The sequence below is a fragment of the Mastomys coucha genome, unplaced genomic scaffold (genome assembly GCF_008632895.1).
Source record: "Mastomys coucha isolate ucsf_1 unplaced genomic scaffold, UCSF_Mcou_1 pScaffold15, whole genome shotgun sequence".
Taxonomy (NCBI): domain Eukaryota; kingdom Metazoa; phylum Chordata; class Mammalia; order Rodentia; family Muridae; genus Mastomys; species Mastomys coucha.
Genome location: NW_022196897.1, coordinates 90,869,958 through 90,881,256, shown reverse-complemented (window position 1 = coordinate 90,881,256; position 11,299 = coordinate 90,869,958). Strand labels below are relative to the sequence as shown.

Here is an 11,299-nt window from a genome sequence, read left to right as displayed (position 1 = left end):
ATCATTAATTAAAAAAAAAAAACAAAAACAAAAAACAAAAAACAAAAAATGAAAACAAAACCCAAAGACTTGCCCCAGGCTAATTAATCTGATAGAGATAAATTTCTCAGTTGAGGTTCCCTCTTCCCACAAGATCTAGCTTAAAGACGAAAAATAACTTTTCTCCTTAGCCTTTTCTAAACTTTATTTAGTTTTTGAAAATGAACATGTTACATTAGTGAAGTCATAAAACTATTTTTGAGGGAAAAAGAAAGAATTGGGTGAAGAGAGATTTGAAGAAATTAGTTTACATACGTGAGCTTGAGTCCATGAAAAAGCAAATCAAAGACATGATATAATATAATATAATGACTGAATAACTTTGTTCCTTTAAAGGCCAGAAGGCCAGAGGGCACTAGCTCCACAGGGAAGGGTAGGTTGGGTAGGGTGGGCTGAGGGTTCGGAGAATGGCCTGCAGAGTACATATGTAAAGCTAAGGGAGTCTGAGGAGACAGCACCGCATGAGCAGAGTGAATTCTTTAGCTGGGCAGCCAGGCTCAAATGCCTTTCAAATCCATCAGAGAGGCAGAGTGAAGAGAGGAAAGATAGGGATTGTGCAAGCATAGTACGACTTTCTATGATGTCAGGCCCATTATCTCTGGAGTCCACTCAGGACCAGAAGGAATAAGGAATAACTGAATGTAATTAGCAAACGCCCCTCCCTGGATTCCCTTAAAAAGGCTCATGGCAAAACAAGACAGACCAGAGCCTATTCTACATCTATACAAATATGGTAAGTCTCCCAAGGCTGGGTTTGGAGGGGATTACTACGTCTACCTGTGCCGAGCTGGTTGGCTCAGAAATCTTGTTAATGGTGAAAGTAGCAATTTTTCAGAAAAACATTCGGGAAACATTTTTAATGCATTCAGATGATTAAATATTTTTAAAATACTCAGTACATGAATTATTTGAATATCCAGTATTCAGCCCTGTCAAGTAATATTTTATGTTCAATGTTCATTTATTCAACAGAAAGTCACTAAATGCCCAGAGCTATAGCTAGGTCACAGACACAAAAGCCACATAACCCTGCTGTCTTGAAGCCAGCTGTCTTAACGACTGGGAACCAAGTCAGCAGACAGTGAAGTACTCTGATTGGCCAGGCCTAAGTCATGTGTCTGACCCCAGAGTTAAGAGACCACAGCGCTCTGAACCTACCTCTCTGCAGTCTCTAGCTGGTAGAGCCCTACCTGAACCAAGGACTGCAAATAAGACAGCCTGGGGTAGGAAAGAAAAGGTGATCAGCTGGCTTCAGATGTGTCACCTTTAAGGTGGCTTCTACACACCCAGGAGGAGAACCAACGAGAGAAGAGCCAGAGGTATAGGGAGCACTGCTCCTCCCATCTCTGGTTTCCTGGCTCATCATATGCTCTCTTCTTCACGCCGCTGCTTGGCTATTTCCCTTTCCATTTTATTTTATTTATTTATTTTTTTTGACAACATTGTGATGCAGCCAAGGTGGGAGGAAGCTCACCACATGCCAGAAACCATATTGTTCAGATACTTCAGCTACCAGAAACATGAGAAATGTGGGCTGCTTTTCTTTACAAATTCTCAGCTTCAGATATTTTGTTATGCCAAAGAAATTATCTAAGACACCGTCTGAGGGTTTTTCCTCAGAATGAGCCTGGTCTAAATTGGAAATGGCAGGCTAATTGTCCTCATCCGTGATGGATGAGGTGACTGAATAACTATCACTGCTTCCCTGGCTTCTCAAGGGACAAGAGAAATGTGCTCCATACCAGCTCAGAGGATCCCGTTGGGGCTGCTGCCCTGGTGCCCCCAGTGGTGACTGTCTCACCAACAGACTGTGCCCTGGCATCACTCATTTCCCTATTTTACCTGTCTGCTTCTCTCCAGGTGTGTTCAAAATCACCTCCCAAATAGATAACACACTCAACCCCCGCATCAAGCTTGCATCCTACTTTTGGGTCCCTCCTTGCTGTAGGAAATCTATGCTACATCTCTATAAAACTTTGCCTTTTGAAGGTGGAGATTGGTTCTGCTGATGGAAAGAGTCAAACCTTTGCAGGTGGGCAAAGTTGGGCGTTGCAGGGAGAATGAAACGATAAGGACCAGGGAGTGGGAGGAAAACCAGAAGACTGTGATTTCCAAGGAGCATAGAAGAGACTCAGAGGAGGAGGGGCGCTCCTGGAAACGATAACACAATAAGTCACACGCCCTTGGGATAATTAGATTCCAAATGCATACTCCTCTGAGTTATTCTAACAGCGACCTTCCCTGGATAGTTCATCTTCAGCAAGACTTGGTAAGAAAAGAAGTCAAATTTATAACTTCAAAGGAAACAGACCCTAAAGATCCCAATGGCCAGTGAAGCATGGAGAAATGGAGGGAGGCAGGTTAATAGAGAAAACTGGGGTCATGGGAGGATTGTCTGGAGTTATCTGTGTTCGAAAACAGGTGGTTTTGTAGAGGATGATTCATTAACGGTGATGATTAATAGCCTCTTACATTCATGTCCCTTGACTCATAATTTCTCATTCTCCATCTCCCTAACTTTGGGCAGGCCTTGTATTATTCAGGGCTTTCTACAGAAACAGAAATGATAGAACATGTGTGTGCGTGTGTGTGTGTGTGTGTGTGTGTACATATATGTGTGTATATATTGAATATAAGGAATGAATTAATAGAAAAAATATATATGATTTATTAGAATGGCTTATAGGCTGTGGTCCAGCCTCATCCAACAATGGCTATCTACTGATGGAAGGCCTAAGAATCCAGTAGTTGGTCAGTATTCAACTGATTTGATATGCAGCTGGATATCTCAGCTGGTCTTTAATGTATGCTAGAATCCCGAAGAAGTAGGTTCTAATACCAGTGGAGGACTTGCTAACGAGAATGAGAGAAAACTAACAAGGAGAGGAAGGTTTTTCTTTCAAATCCCTTATATACCAGCAGAAGGTGTGGCCCAGATTAAGGACAGATATTCCTGTCTCAAAAGATCCTGATTAATATTTGGTCTTCCCACCTCAAATACTTTAATTAAGGAAAAAATTACTCACAAGTGTACCCAGCTGCTTCAGTTTTAGTTAATTCCAGGTATAGTGTTTTAGTTAGGGTTTTACTGCTGTGAACAGACACCATGACCAAGGCAACCCTTATAAGGACAGCATTCAATTGAGGCTGGCTTACAGGATCAGAGGTTCAGTCCATTATCACCAACGTGGGAGCATGGCAGTGTCCAGGCAGGCATAGTTCAGGAGGAGCTGAGAGTTCTACATCTTCATCTGAAGCCTGCTAGGACAAGACTGACTTCCAGGCAGCTAGGACTAGGGTATTTAAACCCACACTCACAGTGACACACCTACTCTAATAAGGCCACACCTCCTAATAGTGCCATTCCTGGCTCAAGCATATGCAAACCATCACATATAGTCAAATGACGACTAAGAATAGCCATCCCAGGCCTTATAAATTACTTTGAGCAGAGGGATAGTGGAAGGAATACTGTAAAAAATCCCAAAGCTGGATCCTGAGAGGCTCTATGAACCTGCTTGCCTCATAGATCCTCCCTTTACCATGAGAACAAGTTCAGACTAGCCTGCTGAAAAATGAGACCATGTACAACAGGGTCACATCACCCCAGTGTCCTAACCAAGTCTACAGATGAGAGCATCCAGGATCAATAAAGTCACAAACTGTCCACAGATGCAGGAGTGAGGCAGAGGGTGTGAAAAGAAAAAAGAAAGAACCAGATGCAAAAACCAAACACTGCTTTTAATCACATTTAGGGGTGAGCAGTTAGCTAAGAAAAGCTGAATGAGATGCAGGCTTCACACTCCACTGATTATCAGTGAGACTCAAGAGCTGGAAGCCAGTGTCCTCACTGGATATTTAGTTTATTGAAACTGTGCTTCAGATTCAAAATCACCCTGTGATGAACCAATGTTATTTTTCTACCCAGTGTAGCTTTGACAGCCACACAATGATACGCTGGAGCAATGGATGGATGTCCAGCATCACCACCCACCGCAACAGAGTCCCTTTCTTTGCTGGCTACACTGTGAGTAAGGAAGTGTTCATAGTTAGTTGACTGAGTCCCATCTGTTAGAGGGTCCTTTAGCAAAGCAGATGTATGTAGAGGCCTTTCAGCTTTGCTGCAGCTTCTTCCTCCTCCTCTTCCCCTTCCTCCTCCTCCTTCTCTCTTCTTCTTCCTCCTCCTTCTCCTCCTCCTCCTCCTCCTCCTCCTCCTCCTCCTCCTCCTCCTCCTTCTCCTCCTCCTCTTTGTTTTCTGGACAGGGCACCACTATATACTAAGGTCACCCTAGAATTCTTCACAGAGTCCAGGCTGGCCTCAAACTCACAATCCTCCAGCCTCTCTCTTCCAAGTGCTAGGATGGCTTATTTACACTAGGACAGAGACCTGAAGGTGCTAGGCTAAAGCAAGGGCAGCCTGGAGTCCCCCTCTGCTGTCTCTGCTCAGAGTCTGGGTGGAGACTCCTCTACTAGACTTCTCTTTCAAGAGATCTTCTATTCAGCTCCTTGGCTCTTCGCCTCTCTTTGGCCTCCCAAACCCTGCTGCCATTCCGTCTCCAACTGAATCAACAACTATGCCTTTGTCTATCCAACCTGCAGTAGAGAAATGGTTCCTATTTCCCCTCAGAAAATCTGAACTCATAAGACCTATTATATTTTCAGAACGTTAACCAACTTGTGATTAAATATGACTACTAAAAACTAGATTACATACACATAAAATGAAATAAATGGCAGTCTTAAACACTCAAATCTCACTATTCCTGTTTTCCTACTACTTAGAAAAGATTTACTTATCTTTATTTTATGTGTTTAGGTATTTTGCCTGCATGTATGTACATGTATCACATGCATGTCTGATGCCCACTGAGTTCAGTAGAGGGCGTTAGATCCCCCTGGTGTTACAATTAGCTGTAAGTTGCTGTAAGGTGCAGAGAGAATCTCTTGTGTACTGAGTAGAAACATCACCTGTCAATAAAAAGCTGATTGGTCAATGAGCTGCAGGAAATAGAGTGTAGGAGTTCCTGAAGGGAGAGAGGTTTCTGGGATAGAGTAGGTACAGGAAGAGATTCACCCTGAATGTTGATGGAAATGGTCAAATGAAACTGGGAAGAGGTGGCCATCCATGTGGCACTCATAGAATAGAATAAACAGGCGTTATGAGCTAGTGAGAAGAAACCAAAGCTTATGGCTTAGTTGTTTATATTCAAAAATAATTCAGTTTCGAGAGTCTTTATTTCAGGAACTTGGGTGCGGGTGGAAAATCTTGCAGTTACAAATGGCATCTACCATCGGGCATAGAATCCAAGCTCAAACAAATGTGTTTCAGAAAAGCTTCCTATCTGGGCAGAAGCGAAGCTAAAGCCTTTAAAGAGAGCGGGAGGAGGCCCATGAGCTAACCCCGGTGGCAGGTGCCAAGCTGCCCTGTGGTCTCTCTCAGACCAGAGCGGGAGGCCACAGTAGCTGTGACTTTCCCAAGCATAGCATAGTTCCAGACAAAGGGTCAAAAAGTGTGTTAAAGAGAGTGGTCAATCGGGTCCATGCAGGAAACTCCTACAACTGCCCAGAAAAAGGGACCCAGTGGGATGGGGTGGAACCAAGAGCAACCAGTCTGTTATACCGGGTTAAGGGGGCAGAGTTAGCCACCATAGACATGTGGAGCCTGCACATTCTCCTGGAGTTGCAGTGAGACTGGAGCCCAAACCTCTGAACCTGTGAGGTATTAAGTTTGAAAACAAAGGAGAAAAGAAACTGGGTATAAAAAAGTTATAGGAAGAAATATTTACTTTAAATATAAAGTGAAGTCCTTAAGAGAGTCCTTTAGAGATTAAAAGGAAACATTTTCTGTGTTAAATTGGAAAACACAAAAACACAGTGCATCTGGACCCCATATGATTTTTTTTTTGTTTACCAGCATACAAATAATTGTTTTTTTCAGTAATTATTGCAATTTTATATATCCTTTTAAAGAGAGATCAGAATAAAGCAGACTTAGAGAAGGAAAAGACTAAAAAAGTAAGTGCTAGATTGGAGGCCATAGAACAGAGGTTAGAGGGTTCTTTAAACCAGAGTAAAGAACCTTCAGAAGAACTCAATCTGGAATCCACGGTAACAACCACAAAAGGTAGTTCCAGAAGAGAAAAATTCACAAAGGCTTGAGGAATTCAAATGGCAAGCCACAGAGGTGCAATATGCTGAATTAAAAATCCAGATTCTGCTTAATGATGCTACCTTAGAGAAATGCTATACAGTAGCTTATATATTTCTTTTTATAGAGTTTTAAATGTTTAAATATGTACATGTGTTGATACATCATACAACTGATACATGTTCAGAATTCCAAGGGGCTTCTGCCTTAAGTTCTGAAAAGGATGATTCTGAAAATGCACATTTATTAGAGATAGTGGCTACTGGAGATGTCTTTATGATTGAAACTGATAATGTTTCAGCATATGCTTCATTTAGAATAGAACAATCATTTTTAGACATTATGACACATAAACTGTTACAGCTATAACTTATAGTCCTAAAGGTCAAGCAATTGTAAAGAGATCTAACAGGAATTTAAAGGAAATGCTCATAGAACAAACAGAAGGGGGATATGGAATCTCCCAACAATTTTTTAAAATAATGCTTTATTGACTTTTAATTTTTTTTAAATGCCAGTGAGACCTAGCATAGCTGCTGAAAAGCACTGGATTTTAGAAATGGCTGCTGAATTTTGTTGTGATCAATATAAATGTGATAACCTCAGAATGGAAGGCAGGAAACACGTTGCTCTGGGGAAGAGAGTATGCTCTTACTTCAACAGGAGAAGAAAACTAAGTATTCTATAAAATTAATAAAAATCAGTTTTGACAGGGGATTACCCCCTGAAGATCTTGACTGCAGACAGACAAGAAGAACATAATCAAGAAAAAAAACAGGTAAAATACATGCTGATCCCCCCATATGGGCACAGCTCTGACTCCAGCCAGAGCTTTAGCTATACAGAGCAAATAAATCTTGTTGGCTACAGAATCCTCAAGACTTATCATGCCATCCTTTCCATTGGCAGAGACAGAAATTTACATTACAGTTTAGTTGCACAATCCAAATTAATTATAAAGAAAAACAGAATGCTTTTTGCCTGTTGGAACAGAGAATAGAGAAACATCTTTAACTGAACTGTGCCCACTGCATATGCCATACATATATTATATTTCAATACTTGTTGAAGGTATTGAACCTATGCAATTCATCTTTGAAAGCTGCTATTGCAAACTGTTTAGGATAATTAAGGAATTCAAGTTAATAGTTAATCAACCAAACTTAAGGTCATGTTAGATTCTAGTCTAGTTTATTACACAAATATGTTTCCAAAGTTGAACAGTTGAATAAATAAATAGAATAGGTTGAATAAATAGCCAAAAACAAACAACACTTGCCTATTCAGATAGACTATAGATAGATAGTCTTCAAAAACCTCAGAGATCCACAGAATATGGCATTTAAAGATGTTTGATCATTAAAAGGCTTCTTGTTTTTGACACTTAGGCCTGCTCCTGGCAGCACCCCCATTCTACTTCAAAGAAGATAATGGGCATTGAAGAACCTCTCCAGATAGAGTTTGCTTCAAAATGGCAAGCTAGCCACTGAGCCCTCGCTTCAACTGCTGACGGTGTGCTGCCAAGCTTTACCAAGACAGAGTTAGGCATTCCTTCATACTTCCTGCTTCACAAAAAGTCTGTCAGACATTCTGTGCCAGTGGGCTAAAGATGATGCTCCAGTAACACAGGGAAATTGGGGGACAAGGGCTGTCCAGGCCTCCAGCTTCCTCTATCATTTCTGTAGTTTTGGGAGCTGCTTGCCTGCACTTCCTACAGGTAATTTATTTCTTCTCTGGTCTCCGATGGGGTTGAAAACTAGATAGTTATAGTCTAACATATGTTTGAGTTGTTTAGGACTTAAGAAAATGTTTTTTTTAAGTTTAAGAAGATGTTTTAGGCTGGTAATGCAAGTTATGATAGAAATTCATTTAGGTACAGAACCCTGAATTCACCAAGATGGGATAGATAGTAAAATACTTTCTCCAAGGTTGCCAAATGCATATGGACTGGACATTACGAATGTAATCTTAGCTGACAGTTTTCATAATTTTTATTACTGTATATAGTTTATTATGTTAAGAAAAAAGAGCCTTTTATTGGACTAGAAGGGGGAAATGCAGAGAGAATCTCTGGTGTACTGCGTGGAAGCATCACCTGTCAATAAAAAGCTGGTTGGCCAATGAGCTGAGGCAGGAAATAGAATGTAGGAGTTCCTGCAGAGAAAGAGGTTTCTGGTATAGAGTCAGGTACAGGAAGAGATTCACCCTGAATGCTGATGGAGTTGGTCACATGAAATTGAGGAGAAGTAACCAGCCATGTGGTGCGCACAGAATAGAATACACTGGTTAATTGAGTTATGGGCTAGTGGGAACAAACCAAAGCTTATGACCTAGCCATTTATTCAGAAATAATTCAATCTCAGAGTTGTTATTTTCAGAACTTAGGCATGAATGAAAAAGCCCGCAGTTACAGTAAGGGTGCTGGGAATTGAACTAAGATTGAGTCTGTTCTCTCTGCTTCTGCAGGAGCATCCAATGCTCATCACCACTGAGCCGTCTCTCCAGCCCCTGCCTTTACCACATTGTAAATCTATACTCTGCATTGATTTAGGTTTATTGCACTTGCACAGTGAGGCTGTTATATGTTGCAAAGCTCTTTCCAGCCCTTCATTTCACAAGTCAGTACTTGAACTTAGCGGTGATGGAGGTAACTAATACCAGGACTGAGATAAGCAAACATTACAGTTGAGTGCTTTTGTTTTATCAGCTAACTTATCGTTTTACTGATTATAGCGACTGAGACCGAAGCAGCAGGCATTTTCTATAGAAGACCAGGGAGTGAATGTTGCGGACTCTGTGGCTCTGTCACAACTGCTCAGCCATGCCTAAGTGAGAAGGCATGCAATGAACTTAACCTGCAAAAACAGCCACAGGTCAGAGTTGATTAACGTGTCATGGCTTGTTGATCTCTCAGCTGAAGACCAAAGACCATGCTTAAAATGCAGATTAGATTCAAATGCATATCGTGTCTGTAGCATGGATGGTATTAAATAGAAGCTATTGTCCTCCAGTGGTCCCATTATGTGTGTATGTGTGTGTATCTGTGTATGTACAGGGGTCCCTGCGGAGGCCAGAAGAGCACCTGATAACATCAGCTGTCCCTCCTCAGGTGCTTTCCACCTTCTGTTGTTGTTAGCAGGTCTCTCAGTAGCCTGGAACTTGAGAATTAAGATAGGCTAGGGCTGGAGAGGCAGTTCAGTTGTTAAAAACACTAGCTGTTCTTGCAGAGCACCCAAGTTCAATTCCTAGCACCCATTTTGCAAGTTGCAACTCTCTGTAACTCTAATCCCAGGGGATCCAATGCCCTCTTTTAATTTCTGCAGGCATCAGGAATGCACATGATGCACAGACATACATGAAGGTAAGACACTGATACAAATAAAATAATTTTTTTTTTTTTTAAAGAAGGGCCGGCTGGCCAGGAAGTCTATGCTTCCCCAGGGTGTGTCACCACACTTGGCTCTTTTCCCACAGGTTTTGAGGAGAGAGCTCAGGTCTTCATGCTTCTGAAGCAAGCACTTGACCAACTGGGCTATCATTCTGGCCCTTAAAAACTTACTTTTAAAGCCCACAACACGGTTTTCGTTCATCAACACAAACACAAATGCCAAGTAGCATTGCGTGCCAGAAGTGAATCGTGTGTCAGCTGCAGCTGAAGGCTGGCTAAGGATAGAAGAAGTGAGCCCAAATTCCTAACAATGTTCTCTGAGAACCAATTAGCTGTATGGAATTTACAATAAACAGGATTGTAGGTTTCATTACCATTTGCAAATCGTGTGCCAAGTGTCTTTTGTTATTAGTGAAATCCATATTGACTGCATGCATGTACATGGTTGCTAGCTGTTCAAAACATTTCCCTGAACACCACCCCTCAGGAGCACTTGGTCTTGAAGCAGAATAGTAGATGCAAATGGACTTGAGAAAAGGGTACCATTGCCAAATCTCAAAGCCAAGAGTATCTGAATCTCCTGCTGGGCCTGTTTGGGGTGGAGGTGAGGTGAAGGAAGCCCACGACTTCTCCAATGTGTAGATGAGAAAACTGAGGCTGCACATGGGTTAGTTACATCACTCGTTATTGATGGCACCAAACTGCACTAAAGTCTGTTCAGCTGGAGAGGCCACGCCTCCAGGCTGCCTCATTAGAAACAGCGTATCTGATGCCGAAGAACGTGGTGGGGCTGGTCATGAAACGCCATTTGAAAATGGGAGAAACTGCAGAGTCACTGACCAGGGTAAGGGTAAGTGGGCCTGCAGAAAAGGGAGGCTGGGAGGGGGCACACGCATAAGTACTGGTTACAGATGTAGTTGAGAGAAGACGATTGGATATGCAGTGACAGAGGGGACTTCCTGTGGCAGCAAACACACAGGTGGCCATTTGTCCTGGTGAGCAAACTGCGTATGATCCTCTATAAGTCAATTAAGTGGCTTTGATGAAGATGGAGCGCACGTTCCAAGCCGTCTCCAGAGATTAACATGAGAAAGACACAAGTCAGCTGTGAGGTCTACGATGTATTCACAGTATAGTCACAGAGCTGGAGAAATGAAGAAGAAAGGGGAGGCCTCTGGCTCCGGTACAGGATGCCAGTGCCAAGTGCAGTGCCAAGACCTCGAAGGATTGAAGCGATGTTCTCAGAATTTAGCTCTGCCCCGATTCCTCTCTAACTATCCATCCCTTTGATTCTGGTGGCTTCCTGCTGAAACAAGCAGGAGCCTCAACAGCGGTCACTCAAGTCTTTCTAGCTTCACAATACCCCCCAAGAAAGTAGAGCCCCAGCCTGCCCATTTCTGAGTATCAGTTCTCATTTGCCTGTCTTTAGTCATGTGTCCATCTTTGGTCCAATCAGGGAGGTCAGGCAGATGGGTGTAACACCTGATAGGTCTGGCTGGTAGTGAATTGACAGTCTGTTAGGCTCACATGAGGAGAAAAGGTATTGATTACCAATAACTGGGTGTGGTTTTACCAAATGGAGGAGATGGATGCTGAAAAAAAAACAAAACAAAAACAAATCCTATAGTTCCTTACTTTCTAGGGTTTTCTGTAGAATTCTTTTTTTTTTTTAAGATATTTTCTTTATTTACATGTAAATTTCTCCATTCCCAGTTTCCCCTCCA

At 42.1% G+C, this 11,299-nt stretch overlaps 1 protein-coding gene and 1 long non-coding RNA gene across 4 annotated transcripts in view; one reads left to right on the top strand and one right to left on the bottom strand.

Annotated features, from left to right (window-relative positions):
- Positions 1-11,299, bottom strand: part of LOC116090595 — a 172,997-nt gene that overhangs the window by 11,248 nt on the left and 150,450 nt on the right. The window lies entirely within an intron of this gene.
- LOC116090596 lies at positions 6,296-9,192 on the top strand. The gene is made up of 3 exons (XR_004118739.1): positions 6,296-6,965; positions 7,576-7,904; positions 8,921-9,192. It is a non-coding gene; the product is annotated as an uncharacterized LOC116090596 (long non-coding RNA).